This window comes from Manis pentadactyla, chromosome 2, assembly GCF_030020395.1.
Source record: "Manis pentadactyla isolate mManPen7 chromosome 2, mManPen7.hap1, whole genome shotgun sequence".
Taxonomy (NCBI): Eukaryota; Metazoa; Chordata; class Mammalia; order Pholidota; family Manidae; genus Manis; species Manis pentadactyla.
Window position 1 is genome coordinate 159,658,961 of NC_080020.1, and position 13,660 is coordinate 159,672,620.

General features: G+C 36.8%; 1 long non-coding RNA gene across 3 annotated transcripts in view; it reads left to right on the forward strand.

The window, feature by feature from the left end:
* Positions 1-13,660, forward strand: part of LOC130682556 (uncharacterized) — a 129,977-nt gene that overhangs the window by 73,287 nt on the left and 43,030 nt on the right. The window contains exon 5 of one of the 3 annotated variants that reach the window (XR_008995772.1): positions 6,331-6,391. The exons of the other annotated variants lie outside the window; for them this stretch is intronic. This is a non-coding gene — a long non-coding RNA (uncharacterized LOC130682556). The remainder of the gene's footprint in view (positions 1-6,330; positions 6,392-13,660) is intronic. 3 annotated transcript variants of the gene reach the window in all.

Sequence of the window (13,660 nt, forward strand, 5' to 3'; positions counted from 1 at the left end):
GATATTTACATAAAAGATAACTAATAGAAGATTAAATATTCCCAGCATAATAACAAGAAATGTAAAAATGCATGGGAAAATTATAAGAACAAATAAGAAATGTATGTTGAAAAAATAACAATACTTAATTTCAATAAATAAGGATATTGTTTGATTGTATTGTTGAATAGAAAGATTGAATAATGCAAATATGAAAATGATTCCTAAGCTGAGTTCAAGTCAAAATCCTAATTATTCATTTTTTAGAAAATTTTACAAAATTATTCTGAAATTCCTCCAAATTTAGTATAAAAATGTACAGTAATTCTCTCAAATAATTTTGTGTAATTTATTCATTCCAGGGGAAAACATAGTTATGTTGGAATTTGAAAAAAAGAATTGGAAAATTTTAAAGTGGTAGAGAAGTATAAAGATTACTTGGAGTTTAACATTAAAGAATATCACAATTATGTATATAGACAATATAATTTTTTTTATTTTGCTATCATTAATCTATTACATGAACAACACTGTGGTTACTAGATTCCCCCCATTATCAAGTCCCCCCCGAAACGCCATTTCAGTCACTGTCCGTCAGTATAGTAAGGTGCTGTAGAATCACTACTTGTCTTCTCTGTGCTGTATAGCCCTCCCTGTGCACCCACCCAAATTATACATGCTAATAAAAATGTCCCCTTTCTCCCCCCCACCCCCTTATCCCTCCCTTCCCACCCATCCTAACCAGTCTTTTTCCCTTTTGTAACTGTTAGTCCATTCTTGGGTTCTGTGAGTCTGCTGCTGTTTTCTTCCTTCAGTTTTTCCTTTGTTCTTATACTCCACAGATGAGTGAAATCATTTGGTATTTGTCTTTCTCCGCCTGGCTTATTTCATTGAGTATAATACCCTCTAGCTCCATCTATGTTGTTGCAAATGGTAGGATTTTGTTTTCTTCTTATGGCTGAATAATATTCCATTGTGTATATGTACCACCTCTTTATCCATTCATCTACTGATGGACACTTAGGTTGCTTCCATTTCTTGGCTACTGTAAATAGTGATGTGATAAACATAGGGGTGCATCTGTCTTTTTCTAACTGGGCTGCTGCATTCTTAGGGTAAATTCCTAGGAGTGGAATTCCTGGGTCAAATGGTATTTCTATTTTTAGTTTTTTGAGGAACCTCTGTACTGCTTTCCACAATGGTTGAACTAAATTACATTCCCACCAGCAGTGTAGGAAGGTTCCCCTTTCTCCACATTCTCGCCAACATTTGTTTTATTTGTCTTTTGGATGGTGTCCATCGTAACTGGTGTGAGTAGACAATATAATTTAAATAATATGATACTGGCCACTGACTAGACAAGCAGATAAATATATTAGATAGAAAGCCCTAGAAATAAACCACAGAGTATGTAACTATTCAATGTATGAATGATATGATGTTCTAAGTTAGCATTAAATACTCAAGTTACTCCATAAATGGTGTCAAAATAATTAGCCAATTCTTTGGGTGAAGGTGTTTAACTCTATGTATCAAAATAAAATTTCAAAATGATCAAGGAATTAATAGTAAAACATGAAACCAAAAATAGAGCTAGAGTATAAGTGCTAATATAGTATTTATTCTGGAGAAGGTCTTTCTATACATGACACCAAAGGGAGAAATTATAAAGGCATTGATAAATTAAAATCTTTCATCATCAAAACACAGCTAAAAGACAAAAGTTCCATTCAGAATTGACTAACATTTATTCTTTTGTAGAACTCATAAGGTTTACTCTAAAGTATTAAAATAATTCAGGAAAGTACAAAGAATATAAGAAGAGTGACTTCTAAGCTTTCCTGCAGAGATTATTATATAGTGAGCATAAATTTTGGTGAATTTCATTCCAAATATTATCTTCTCTTCATTGATACTCCTAAAATTGTAAGAATATAATTTTACTTATTATGTATGTTCTGATAACCTGCTTTTCTCCAAATAGTATGTTCTGAAAATGTTTTCATTGGAAATAATATAGGTATAGGTCATCATGTTAAGTAACTGTATATTATTCCATCATACAGCTTATACTAAAATTCAATTAATCAGTCTTTTTTCCTGATTGGCATAGCATTGTTGTAATATTGTGTAATTATTTGTTGAAATCTTTCTCCCATGCAGCGTAGTAAGTGCCCTGACATCAGAGATCGTCTGCCATTTTGCCTACTGTAATCCCAGGGCTCAGTTTGGGATATGGCTAAAGTGGGTTCTGTAAAAGTAGTTATTGGGTAAAAGACTGAAGTGTACTAGATACTCAAGGGTAACTCATTTTGAAAACAAAACGGATACTGTATATAGCCTGTGGGGGTCAGTCCCAGGATTTGTAATCCATATTTGTTAAGAATCTGAGTGGCAAAGCCAATGGATGTTACAAAATTTATGGGAACTGATTCTCATTAAACCATGTGATCATGAACCTGCCATCACTATACCTTTGATGAAATTAAGGACCATAGTAACTTGGGGAATAATATTACTAATATGGGAAATTACATATTGGTCCTTAACTGGGATCAGCCATGTTGGTAAAGGAACTTACACAAGAACTTCACATTTTTTTACAAAATCTGTTTTGAGTTCCACAGAATGGACTAAGTAAGAAGGAGAAGGGGCTCACATTGGAGTCACTGGCTGACAAAATGACATTTCTCTATAGAAATTTCAAGGTACCCAAGCATAAATGGACAAAGATTATAGAACACAGCAACAAATAGTAGAAAAGTGATGGGCAAAGTCTGCATGAACAGTGAGAATTGAATGGTTCAATCAAGTCTGATTGATTGGCAATGTCTAATTATGAGGAGAGAATCCTCATAATCATGCACTTGAGGAAGTAAACATGCAGCTATCCTTGGGAATGGTATGTGAGTTCTTTGACTATATTATTATATCACAGTAGTAGATGGGGTGGAGGTTTGTATTAAAACAATATAATTTGTTTTAATAATAGTGACTAGTTTGCCATCTGTAGAGCAGGTATTTCTTAAACTATCTGCGGAGTAGAGACCTTTTTTTCAATTTCTCATTTATTTCAGACTTATGTCATACAAAATACAATAAAAAATTTTTCAGCAGTATGAAATTGTTTTAAAATTTCTAAGCACTTCTCCTTGATTTTCTATACTTTCCTGTTTGAGAACCGAAGATAAACCATTCAGAACCTGGCATCAGCCTGTGGAGGGTGCTTTGTGTAGTACAGTTTTACACAGCTTTTGTAAACACATTCATTAATTTAAAATTGAAATGTCTTTTAAAAAATGTGGATCCCAAATATATCAGATATATACATACTTAGGGTTACTTGAAGAGCTCTCCACTGTGGTATATTCATCTCAAAGTAAAATGTGTGTGTGTAACATTGACCACACTGCAGAATATGGGAACTGTTTGTGCCATAAATATCAAACCTGGAAACTTTGTTGTCATTCTAAGTTTTGTACAGCAAACACTAAGTTGATATTTAATATATTTCACAGTATAGGAACTACTCTTCCGTAGACAAAAATCTCTTGACATTTTCTTTTATCTGTCCATTTTCCCCTCTATAAATAAAACTATCCTCTAAGTCCATTCTTGGGGAAAATATTATCTGGAGTTCATGTGCATCAGGAAAGAAAAGAAAGGAAGAAAAATATATCCAGGAATCCTTTCCAAAGAGCTAATTAGCTTTAAGTATTGGAAGCCAACAGGATGGCCTGCACTCACCCTAGAGGGCAGATAGGCCTTATTTCCCTGTAATACACTCACAGCCTCTCTTAATAGTTGAAGTCTAGCAGTAGAAACCCAGCGGTTGAGTTTTCAATGCTGTTAGATTATCCCAGGGCAGCATCAATTTCTGGCAGCAGTAATGCATGCAGTGGCTTTCCGGCAGGACACAGCCACAAGGTTCCTGGCAGAGCCACTAAGCAAGGTTTTTGTAAGCAGATCCGTATCACCTTTGAAAGGACGAACATATGGCTTTGAATTTCTGGCCAATGCCTCCTTCATGGTTCCTGTGAGAAGAGACCCCTACACGATCTCTGGCAACACTGCCATGCAACGTAAAGGATTTAATTCCTGGAAGTACATAGCCACAATGATTTGCTACAGAACAAATTCCAAAGTTGGTTTCCTGCCAACATAAAATTCTATAGGTCATGTCAAGGCCAACGCCACAGTGAGTTAGTGAGTTTTCAGCAAGAAGATATTGAGCTGATCTTTTAATAGCCTTCATACTCACACTTTGCCCTATTCTTAAGTGTTTCCATCAACACTGAGTGCAAATGAATTGTTTTCTACGTAAAAGAATATCACAATTGTTTATACAGAAGATCAAAGCCTAATTGGGCTACCCTGAAAATGAACTAAGATATGATATGAAAAAGAACTTCCAACATCAGCACTCTCTGGAAGACTCATGCCAGAAGATGATCATCAAAAAACCCCAACAAAGATCCACGCACTGCTACAGCTGGAGATGCACTCATCCCACCAGTTCCTGGACTTGCCATGGGAATACAGAAGGAGATATCTAAGCTGGCCTGTGCATACAGTAAAACAACAAATTTGACTGGATCTATACTGTTGGAACTCAACCAAGAATTAGGAGAAGTGCAAATTGTAGCACTCCAAAATCTTACAACTACAGACTATTTACTGTTAAAAGAACATAAGGGATGTGAACATTCCCCAGGAATGGGTTGTTTTAATTTGTCTGATTTCTCTCAGACTGTTCAAGTTCAGTTGGACAATATCCACCATATCATAGATACGTTTTCACAAATGCCTAAGGTGCCTAACTGGTTTTCTTGGTTTCACTGGAGATGGCTGGTAATTACAGGTATGCTTTGGTTAGGTAACTATACTCCTATTATGTTAATGTGTGTGCGCAATTTAAGTAGTAGCTTAAAACCTATACATGCTGAAGTTACTCTATAAGAAGATATGTCAAAGAAATAATCAATCTTCCCATGTTTTCTTCCGCCTGCTACTTCTATAGCTTTTCTTCTTCCTTCCTAATTACAACCCTTAAATAGAATTCGTGCCTCATATCAAATTTACGGAGTATCATAATTCTTCCAAGTGGTAAAGATACCTCAAGACAAATGCTGGGCATAGAAGCTACAGGGCATAAATATGCAAAGAAATAAAAAGCTAACCATTTCAAACAATAAGGCTTCTCTCTCACTTACCAATTCTACATTTCCCTGTATGGCCCCGGAAGATGACTGGTTAGCCAGAGACCTGTAAGATTCCTCAAGGGAGGAACAACCTAAGACAGGCACAGTCGCAGGGGGGTCATCAGGTGAGAAATTGGGGATCAACAGAGGTGAGGCTTAGAACCTCACCCCCCCTGTTCTGAGAGAAATCTTCTGCATACGTGGATGTTTTATTGCCCTTGTCTAGCTTGGATTAACACATAGTCTACAGGCACACACCTGATCATCTACATTTGCTCTCCTACAACACTAAACTATGTTTTCTACCTTTATCTTGAATCTATCTACCACTTCAACATATTATTAAAAATAATAATAATAAAGAGAGAAATGTGGTATCTACATATAAATCAAGTATAAAAACCAAATGAGTATTCATATTTGAACTGTTTATAGTTCATAATGCATGAGCAAAACCGAAAGTTTCTGTGATGACTGCCCTTGTACTGTTCACTATGTAACTTATTCATTATGTAAGAATTTGTTCTCCATGTAAGAACTTGTTTGTTATGCCTCAGAAGATTGGAGACTGACGAAAATTAGGCTTGGGGTGGATTAATGATTGTGCATTGCGCATTGACTCCCCTATACAGAATTTTATTGTTGTTAACAACCATTTGATCAATAAATATGAGAGATGCCCTCACAAAAAAAAAAAAAAACAGTACAGACTTCCAATGGTAAAATAAATAAGTAACCTGGATGTAATGTATAGCATAAGGAATATAGTCAAGATATTGTAACAGCTTGGTAGGGTGATAGCTGGAACCTAGAATTGTCATGTATATAAATGTTTTATCACTGTGTTGTACACCTGAAACTAATGTAATGTAATACTGTGTGTCAACTACCCTTCAATAAAAAATAATTATCTACAAAAAAAAAAAAGAATATCACAATCGTGTGATGTGTTTTGTGCATGCACATATGTGAGCATTTTCCAGCACCTCTCACTTGTCCATCTAATGTAATGAATCACAATTAGTTCAAAATTTCACTTTAATTTGCAAAAGCCAATGCACATTACTGGCATTAATGAGTATGGAAAGAACAATACATCCCACAGTTCAAAATGCGATTTAATTCTTTCACCTTTTTATTCTGACCACAGATTAATTCAGCAGCAAATTGACTGCAGATATCTGAAGAGAAGAAGCTCTGGCTTTTGAAAGGTGATTAAAGTTCAAGGTGAAGGGCAGGAAGTAATATATCCTTCACTGGCGGTGATGCATCATTGCATTTTCCTAAACCAGCACTATGTACAATGCATGTATTTACTACACTGCTCTAATACTGCTTTTGTTAGGAATGTTAGATAGAAAGACAGACATGAGCAGCCCGAAAAGGCGAAGATAACACTCAAGGAAGAAGCTGCCCAAACCTGGCCCAGGTTGGGGGTCCCAGGTGGAGACCACAAAGGCTTTGCAGGGAGGTAACTTCCTCCCCAACCAGATCCTGACTGAGGGATCTAAGAAGAACCCACACCACCCCTCGGCATGTGGAAAGGACGTGCTCCCTAAGAGGGACAGCTCTGTGAATGGACCTATAAATCAAATAACCCCACCTGTCAGTCAAAGAGGCACCTCCTAACCAGGATGCAGCACACAGGCCTCCTGCCTAGCAGATTGGAGGCCTTTGTCTACCTGGACGCTGGCCCGTACCTCCCTTGGGGTGTATTCAAATAGAACTTTCCCTCTGCCTCGCTACTGTTGTCTCTGTCTTCCAGTTCTCTATTGCAGCGGGGACCAAGGACTGAGAAAAACTCACCCCTTAGCACTTCCATGCCACCAAACTCGACAATGTCACATCACATTGTCCTAATATTTCTGTCATAATGGGGTTGCTCTGCTCAGGGTGATCTCAATACATACTGATTCAGATAAGAGATTTCTCAAATTAAAGATCACAGAATCACTAAATTTTATTTGATTTATATAAAATACTCAGCTGACCAAAAAGCAAGCATTCAGCTTAAAATAAAACAAAATGCTTTTTAAAGATGGTTATTATTCAACAAAAGTAAACAAAAAAATCATTCAAGATCACTCCCTGCCTGTTTCTTGGTGCCTCTGGAATCTCATTATAGCAATTAATTCAATGTAGCTTTTTTAATTTGTTAATTTTTATCCTTATAAAAATACTGTCCTCAAACTGAAGGCTATTCAAACTTGAATAACCCTTAAGATATATGCAGATTCATATATAAAATGATTCAGTGAAAAAATGTCTCTGTGAAATGCAGAACTACAGAATTTACTGGCAAATGAAGATTATGTGTGTGAGGCTTGTTTCCTTTTGTTCATTTTGGCATGCCTAAGAGATAGAAAGTAAAGTAAAGCTTAGAAACAATCAGAAAGAACATTTTCTGAGTGGCCTTTGGGACTAGAGCACTGTGTTCATGGATATACTTAGCTGTAATTCCAAATCAGCTCTTACCTCCAAATCCCTTCTCCAAAGCCTGAAAAAGGGCCCTTAAGCTGGTTTCTGTCTTTCTTTTTCTTCAATAGCTGCAAAGGCATCCTCAAGTAGGTGAAACTTGTTTTTCTCCCATAATCATTTAATAATTTTAGAATTGTCTTACTCTATCTATTGCAAAGTTTAAGAAATTATTGTCATGGACTTTCAATATTTCATCCATTTACTTGTTCAATCAACAAATAATGATTGAAGCAAATATGTGCCAGTTACTGAAATACAATGTTTGGGTGTGGAACCCTTATATGGTTCAAAAACTCTGAACCTCCTCCTTGAACCATAATAAGGGAAGCCTTGTCAATTATATCATTTTTGTCTCCTAAAAGAAATAAGTCAAAGAAAAGGAATGGAAATATAAAACCTACAGTTCAATGAAGTTGAAAGATCTCAAAATATTCAAGGGAACCATGGCTTAATTTGAAAAACAGCATGTCATACTACTCTACTACATGCATGAATAATGTAATTTAGTGCAAATAAAATACAGGAATGAGACACCAGGAAAAAACAACAACTTTTAACTCACCAACATTTTGTTTTGCAATTTTGTGTTAATGCAGGACCATCTCACACTGATGCTGGGGTTCTTGTTTGTGGAGCTGAAGAATGAGCTTCACAAACAGTCAAGGTAGGAGAGCAAGGTACAGGCTTTTATTTAGAAATAAAGTGAGAGAATGGAACTCCTGGCTCACGCCAGGAGGGGACAAGAGAGCTCGTAGTGGTGTGTTGTCTAGGGAGTTTTATAGGCAGTTGAGGATTTTTCGAGAACATGAAAACACTTAGGGGTGTGGACTTGCATCACCTGCCCTGTCCTCAAGGTGGGCTTGGTCATAGTCTGATTGCTGGGGCTGACAGCGGAGTCACAGGTTATGCTGATACCCTTGCAGAACACTCAAAATATTCCAGGCCAAGTTGCTCTTGGCCTTTTGACCTTTAACTGATCTCACTGAAGATGTCTGTATTTTTAGCTATCTTTCTCTAGAGAATTAGTGTGACCTTGACTTTGCATAATGCTTAACAGAGTTTCAATGGGGACTTCTTTGCCCATTGTTTCATTGCTCTGACTTTAAATATTCCACCTTGCTGTTCTCCGGAGGCCCTCACCCTACTCTGACTACACTCACCGTCCCTGTCTCAACAGTACCTCACTAAGTGCCAATGTTTCGAGCCAACGAGCTTGAGCATCATTGATTTGGCTGGTCCTAACAACTTGGTTCAAACCCAAGAGACAGGTAGAACACAGGGGAGAAATAAATTTGGCTTGGTAGAATCAGTGAGAATGACGCCAGCTCTCAGCTAATTGGAAAAGACCCTTGGTCTTTGGCTTTTCTTTGACTTTTTATGTTGTGACATGGGAACCTGAGTTTCATGGCTGGTAATTATAGCAGAAGTAGGTCAGTAAGGGGCAGGTTCATCCTGAGATATCAACAGAGATGTCTGGCTCTCTCCCAGCTTGGGCAGGGCGACAGGAAGGGACCACCAGGTGAACTGCTCAGCGTTCACTGAACTACTCCGAGAGCGATGAATATATTCCTAAGCAAGAACAGTGACTGAGCTTTTGGGTTTCAAATGGAAATATGCCCCCCTTGTCCCCTGAGAAAAGGCCATTACTGCCTTTTTTAAAGCACTTATTAGGCACTAAAGAAAATTTTCTGATAACATTATGCTATATAAGGAACAAGGAAAGGTTCCTTGAAAGTTAAATAAACAACCCAAGAATGCAGATCACCTGGCAGATGCAAATTGGGAGAGCAGGTTGGTCTTCTGGACAGTCAGCTGCTCCCCGGCGCCCACCGCTCGACTCTCCCTGAGCTTGGGGTTCCGCCTTCCCAGTAAAATTGAATGACCAAGGCACCATTTTCCCAGTCATTTGAGAGCACAGATCTTGCAAACTACGTTTTTCATATCCATGCCCACAAACCTCCCAGGCTGCCTTTATATGAGGTCAGCAATATAAGATTTCATCGTGAAGTACCGAGTTCTTAAACCCATAATGCCTACTCTCGTTTTTCCATGATTTAAAAGAATAACAGTCATAGGAGAAGAAAACATAACAAATATACTAATTAAGGCATTTTTCCTCCCAAGGAAAATAATTTTAGATCAACTGTTCAGCCTTCATTAAAGCCATTATCATTTTATGGACTAAAAAATACATTTGAGTTTCCAAATGCTGTGTTCACAGCTGGATTGCCTCCTACTCCACATTTTATCAAACTATGGTATAATCAGGGTACAGGTTAAGGTAACACATTATTAGGTCATCCAAGAGAAGTGTAAATGAACTCCGCCTTGTGAATCGGCTAATTATGTTTTGTGTCACATCATTAGCTATAGAAAGTCTTTACACTTGAATGTATTTTTGACCCCAAAATTCAAGCCTATCATTTATAAAAAGCACAATAGCATTATTCAAAGACATGTTATAACTGAGCTATGAAAGAAGGATTTCTTCAATTCTTCTCAATTTAAAATTATTTCCTGACTATAAATCTATTCACTGTTCATTGTAGAAAATTTAGGAAGATATTAAAAACCACTAAGAAAAAATAAAAATTGCTTGAATCCCTCAAGCCAGAGATAACTACTATTAATATTTGACATAGTCAGTCTTTAAACATATATATATGAAAAAATATAATGTGAAAATATACTTATATGTTCACAAAATAGAAGCAGTAGTATACTACTCATTTATGGCCTAAAATTATTTTCTTAATAAGCTAGGAGCAGATCTCTATGTTATGGAAGTATTTTATATAAAGTTATATTTATGGGTATAAAAACTCATAATGTACCAACACTTATTAGTCTATACTGTATTACCAATTATTTGTTCAAGTTTTTACACTATTATAAACAATCCCAGCAGGAATATACTTATAGCAAAAACAATGATATCAGCCTCTGTGATGGTTTACTAAGTGAATTAATAGAAAGAGTCAAAGAATACATATTATTAAATTCTTTTTCCTAAAAAAATTATACCAACTTAATACCTAGCAGCAGTGAGAAAAAACTGTTTATCTCTTTCATTGTCAAGAGTGGTTATTATCAAGATTTTTGAACTTGCCAATTTAATATATTAAAGATTTTATCTCATTTTTATTTAACTCAAGGTCTTTGATTACTACTTACGTGGACAAATTTTCAGTGAAGTCATTGGTCATTTGTATATTCTACTTTTTTATTGGATTCATTAATTCATTGATTCTTAAGTACCTACTGTGCTACAGGCAGCATCATTCCAATTGCTGGGAATACAGTGCGGAGCACTACAGACCCCAGCTCTCAGGCGACGCACCTGCTTTTGAAGGGAGTCAGACAGGCAGAACCTAGGAAATAAACAAATTAATTTTCAGACTGTGTATTAGCTCCTTGGGCTGCTGTAACAAATTACCTCAAACTAGGCGCTCAGACAACAGGAACTCACTCTGTTACAGTTCGAAAGGCTGGAACCTGGAGCGCAAGGTGTCCGCAGGCTCCTGCTTCCTGTAAGACTCTCAAGGGGAGAGCCTTCCTTTCCTAGTCCAGCTTCTAGTGGCCCCAGGCCTTCCTTGATTTATGGCCTCATTACTCTGATCTTTTCCTCCATCTTCTTCTCCCTGTGTGTATCCTCTACGTCTCTTTGTCCAAATCTCTCTCTCTTTTCTCACAAAGACATCAGTCATTGGATTTTAGAGCTCACCGTGATTCAGTGTGGCCGCCTCTTAATTTGATTATATCTGCAAAGAACTTATTGCCAGAAAACATTGTATTCATGGGCTCTGGGGCTTAGGACTTGAACCCCTCTTTTTACTAATATAGGACTACCTATCTATGTACTTAGCTTTGCATTTATTTATATAACTAGGTATCCATTGTTTTGTTTTATGAACTCTGTCTTGCCTGTGTGATCAGGAAAACAAAAAGAAAAAACTCACCTTCAGAGTTTAACACTGTGGCTTGTCGTTTTATGATTTCTTCTTGCTCCTGTTTTGTGTGTGTGTGTTTCATTTATTTTACACATACTGCTTTCATCCATCTGGAAAATATTTTTGAACTAAAACTCATTTTGGTTTTTCTCACCATTTCATCAGAACAAAGTGGTGTCATGATGAAGGCCTCTCTGTCCATTGGCCCTAAACTCTGCACAGAACTGCAACCCCAAACTTCAATCCTCATGGCAACAATGATTTCCTTTACCAGGGTCTGGTATGTCCTTGTTTTAGTCAGTGTGGGCTGCTGTAACAAAAATACTACAGCCCTGATGGCTTAAACATTTATTTCTCCCCATTCTGGAGGCTGGGAAGTCCAAGATCAAGGTACTAGCACAGCTGGTGCTCATCGATAGTCTTTTTGCTGGTTTGAAGATGGCTATATTTTCTTTGTTACCTTATATAGCACAGCTAGAGAGAAGCAGCTCTGGTGTATCTTCTGAGAGCACTAATCCCATCACGAGGGCTCTACCCGCATGGCCTCATCTAAAACGAATTACTTCCCAAAGGCTCCCTCACTAAATGCTATCACATCGGGGATTAGGGTTTCAATAGGGGAGTTTGGAGGAACGCAAACATTCAGTCCATAGCAAATCTCTAGTTCTTGACGTTTCAAATTACAGAGCATTAATGTGGCTTTGCAAGAATCATCTCCACTAGCTTTCTGCAATGCCACATTTCTTTACAGGGGAAAGTTGCTGGGAGTCTGCTTTTGGTATTCTCTTTTGTTTGTTTTTATTTTGTCCCAAGTCTATCCTCTGTAACAGGTTTGCTCTAATCTAATCACTTTTTACCTGAATTCCAAAAATGATTCAGGACCTCCCCTGCTTTTCCCTGTGGTCATTTCAGTAAGATTTAAGGAAAAAAGGGTGGAAGTTGTGTTCTTGTGCTGATATTATTAGATGTTTAAAATTTAAAATATTCCAATATGTGGACACATAAAACATAGTTTCTAATGAACTTCTGATTTCTCATCAGAATGACAATTTTATGTAATTTTCTCTTAATTTTCAGAGTTAAAGTTTTACCATAGATGCCACTGGCTTTAGTAAAGGGTCTTACTGTTTTCTGAGCCCATCATTTACTATATTTGCAAGAGTGTCAGATCTCCTAGTTGTTAGGTCTTGGTCAGATTGCTAGACCTTCTAACAGGATCGAATATCAGATAATATCAGAAAGAAGGACCAATGAAATTGAAGTTTTTAATTGGTTTGGTGACTGAATTGCCAGAAAATTATTGTTAAAAATCTGGATGCTGTAAGTTATATACAATAACTGACAAAATTTAAATTGTACACACAGAATAAGGAGACAGATAATGTTGGGTCAATAAGAACACCAAGAATCACAGATCTTTAAGACAGAAAATGGGACAGTCTCTTCAGATACTTGATTCTTCACCACTTATATATGACAAGCTATATCTCAATTTGGTAGGTTTCATGCACTGTATCAACTCCAAGCCCCAAAGAAAAAAGGAAGATGTGATTCTTGGCATAAAATGCAATACAGAAATCATACAGAGAAACAAGAAAAGCCTACTGGTTTTCTCACATAGAAGCAGCTCTGTTCAAGCAACTATATCAGATCCGTTTATATAATTGTAAATATGGATGGTTCACTTTAAGTTAGAGATTCTGAAAACTATGCTCAGAATTTTGTAGGAGCTCAATTATTTATTCTATGCTGTTTTGATTCTATTTTCCCTCTAAATAGTGACTGTATATACAAATTCCTCAAAACATGATAAGTAAAATTAAAATCACCCTATTATAACCACCAATGTGAACAGGGAGGTTAAAATGAATTGTTTTTGTATGGGTTACCCCTATTCTTTTTCTTGATTATGACACTTTAGGAGCTGGAATCTTTTTTTTTATTTTTATCCCTTATCTTTTTTTTTCCCTCCTCCTATGCCATCTGGGTAGGCAAACCCAATTAGCACATGTTGAAAGCTAGCAACACCTTTTCCAACATTTCAAAGTTTTG